Source organism: Muntiacus reevesi, chromosome 2 (assembly GCF_963930625.1).
Source record: "Muntiacus reevesi chromosome 2, mMunRee1.1, whole genome shotgun sequence".
NCBI classification, from domain to species: Eukaryota; Metazoa; Chordata; class Mammalia; order Artiodactyla; family Cervidae; genus Muntiacus; species Muntiacus reevesi.
In genome coordinates, this window is record NC_089250.1 from 91993846 (window position 1) to 91997498 (window position 3653).

The following is a 3653-nucleotide window of genomic DNA, read 5'->3' on the forward strand; positions in this document are numbered from 1 at the left end:
AGATCTAGGGCATTCAAGTTCTTTGGAACTGCTTAAATGACTGGGTACAAAAAAGCCCCCACAAAACAAGTTACTGGGAAGGCTTAGCAAATGTTGTTAGTGTTCGACCTACATGCCAACATTTCAGGTATCTGAGTACCTAGTCACATTTCTGACCTCTCTGTTAACTGAAAGATGGAGGTACCAGTTAAACAAATCTGGAAGCATGAAATAGTTACCCTACATGACACAGTCTTGATAACCTCTTCTAGAAGTGGGCACCACCCACAAATATTGAAAGGACTTAGTTGATGTAGTTCTAAGTGTAATACATTTTTTCTTACATTATCTTAAAATTCCTGGACACACTTAACATTCTTCTCTTTGAACTTGCAGGATACCACATCAGTAGACAGCGCCCTGTGCTGCCTCACCCCCGCTGACCTGCTGGGAGTATTTTAGGTATTTGTTTTTGATAAGAGGTCAGATATGCAGTATCACAGCTGACAGGAATTTCGTGGGCTGTTGTGCACACTTCTAAGAAGCAGGTAGATTATTACGCTACTGACATTCCACCCATAAGCAAACATTTAAGTTCAGTGATGTCTGAGTGCCTACTGAGACCATGGCCTCTCTGGTAACTAGAAGACGGAGGTGCCAGCCCTGTGCCAGCTCATCTGATTTATCACAGAGCCTCTGGTGTCCAGCCTGATGCTTGGCACACACAGTAGAGTCTATAAGTGGTACCTTTTATTATGACCCTGCTCCCTTCTTTTTTATCTACTCCCCTCTCCCCTCCCACCTCCAAATGTCTCAGTTACCAGAACATTGCCCCGGAGAGTCTCTTGTTATTTACTTTGTGTAAATAACATAGCTTTGCTTTGGCTTAACATTGATTACCACCTAAGGCCCAGTCCTGCTGCTTCACTGTGGGGCTCCACAGAGAAGAACCACCTTTCATCTCCTCAAGGGTTCACTCTTTGCATTTCACCAAGAAGACGAAAGGATGGGGGGAGTGAGGGAAGCTCTCCAGGACCTTCAAAAAGGAGCGAGCTAATTGCACAGTGCTAAAGAATTCACCTGCCAATGCAGGAGACACAGGAGACTCAGATTCAATCCCTGGGTTGAGAAGATCCCCTGGAGGAGGGCACAGCAACCCACTCCAGTGTTCTTGCCTGGAGAATCCCCAGGCAGAGGAGCCTGGTAGGCTACAGTCCATGGGGTTGCAAAGAATCAGACATGGCTGAGCACGCCTGCAACCACTGACTCTAAGAACTATATCATCAGAGCATAAGACCCTGTGAGAATAAGTCCAGAAACAGGGGAGAGGAGAGGCAGGTCGTGCCTGGCTTGCCTCCTGGTCATCCCAGTATAGCTCAGAGCAGAGCAGAGTGGGGTGAGGCCAGGCAGGGATGCGCTGTGGCTGCCAAGGTACCTGAGGGGTCTCAGAAGGGTGCTGCTTCTCATGAAAGCCAGAGGGAAGCAGCGTGGAGGGGTTACAGGGGCTCAAGTCCAGGCTGAGGGCAGCAGGGTCACCGGAGCTGTCCCAGACAAGATGCCAGCATCAGGGCAACTCTCTAGTTCTCTGGTTTTTTCCTTCATATTTTGAAAAAATAGTCTCAAGTTCAGAGAGGCTAAAAGTCACTTGCTCCAGGAAGCATATTGGTCATCAAAACTGAATGATGTGAACAAAACCTAATACAGAGATAATCCCAGTGAGCAAACATAAGTGGGTCCTGAAGCTCATTCTTCAATCTACAACCCACCTCCCTTGCCCTTGCTTTTCCTTGACTCCTGCCGCCAAGTTTCTTTCTGCCAGCAACGTGCCTCTTGCTCACCTCTCTCCACTCCGGGCTTCTCTTGCCAGCATTCAGGAGGCCTAGACAGCACTGACCAATCTGCCTGTGACGGCCTCACTCAGGGGTTGTGAACTTCTTTGGTGGGGTGGCTGCACGGCTTGTGAGATCTTAGTTCCCCAGCTAGGGATTGAACTTGCAACCAGTGGACCACCAGGGAAGTCCCTTGTGGGCCATGAACTTAATGCAGGTGTTGTGACCAGTATTAAAGGTAGTATCTCACAGCACATCATACGTGGAAATGGTTTTCTATGTGCTGTACTCTTTTGAGGCTACAATGGAATTTATGAAACACAGTTTTGAACATTTCTGGAATCGGGAGAGGATGGGCCTCACAACTGGATGCCACCTTGGCCAGGTGGCAGCTGTGACATGTGAAGTCGTTTGTCAGTCCAGGTGCCAGGCCCTCAACGCTGCAGTCACTCGTTAGTTCTGTCAGCAAAATATTTAAGGATGATTTAGGAAGGAATAAGAAGCCTGTTTGCTTTCAGAAAGCTTCTATTGACACCAAGATAAAGAAGGTGCCAATAGCAAGCCTTGCCAAATGGGTATTGATGACCTGGAATAAAATCCTGGGGACAAGAGCCTGCCCTCTTCTAAGCTATCTGTTCCATCCAAGGTGTATTTGGGGTCAAAGAGGGGCAAACTTAGACACTGATGATTGACTCAGGAAGTTGGACTCAGGGTGAGGAAGCTTTACCCATACCAATGTATTTCACTTATAAGACTGTGTGAGTTGGAAAGTACTTCAAATAAACATCAGTTCAATTCAGTTCAGTTGCTCAGTCATGTCTGACTCTTTGCGACCCCATGGACTGAAGCCCACCAGGCCTCCCTGTCCCATTGCCAACTCCTAGAGCCTGCTCAAACTCATGTCCTTCGAGTCAGTGTTATCATTCAACCATCTCATCCTCAGTCATCCCCTTCTCCTCCTGCCCTCAATCTCTCCCAGCACCATGGTCTTTTCCAATGAGTCAGTTCTTCACATCAGGTGATCAAAGTATTGGAGTTTCAGCTTCAGCATCAGTCCTTCCAGTGAATATTCAGGACTGAGCTCCTTTAGGATGGACTGGTTGGATCTCCTTGCAGTCCAAGGGACTCTCAAGAGTCTTCTCCAACACCACAGTTCAAAAGCATCAAATAAACATAAAATAAAACTTACAAACAATAACAAAGCATTGTTCATCATTTGATGAGAATTTAAAAATGCCTCTTATGTTCAATGAAACCCTGTATCTATGTGTTCTCTGTCACAGTATAAAATATATTTTTTTTCCTGTAGGTTGAACTCTAAAAGTTTAAAAGCCTTGCTTTGGGAACTTTCACTAACATCAACAAAAACAAAAAAGGCAAACAAATTCTGTTTCCACACGTGTTTCTGCCCCTTTTAAGACATCTCCTGCATTAGTTCCACCCTGCACTCTCAGCTCAACTTTTTACTCTTTTGGAAATGTTTTAAACATAATGGAAATAAAGCTTACCTGCACCACATAACACATAAGGGACGGTTCTCAAGTGTCCACGGGGGTCACCACTGCCTAAGTCACCCTGGCACACTAGTGGCTCCTTCGGATCTGGACTCCAGCCCTTACAGTTTGTCTTTGAACACATGTTAGAAAATAATATGGTTCATTCTGTGAGATTTGAACTCTGTGTAAAAAGATATTCTGTGGAATTTTCTTTCTCTTCATCCAACACTGTGAGGGACAGCCACTTCATTGCTGAGGCTCTGCCGGTTTTTCTTGCTGCAGTTTATCACCACGTGACTACTCAGTAGTGCACGTCTCCTTTCTCCTCAGGAGCACTTGGTTTGTTTTC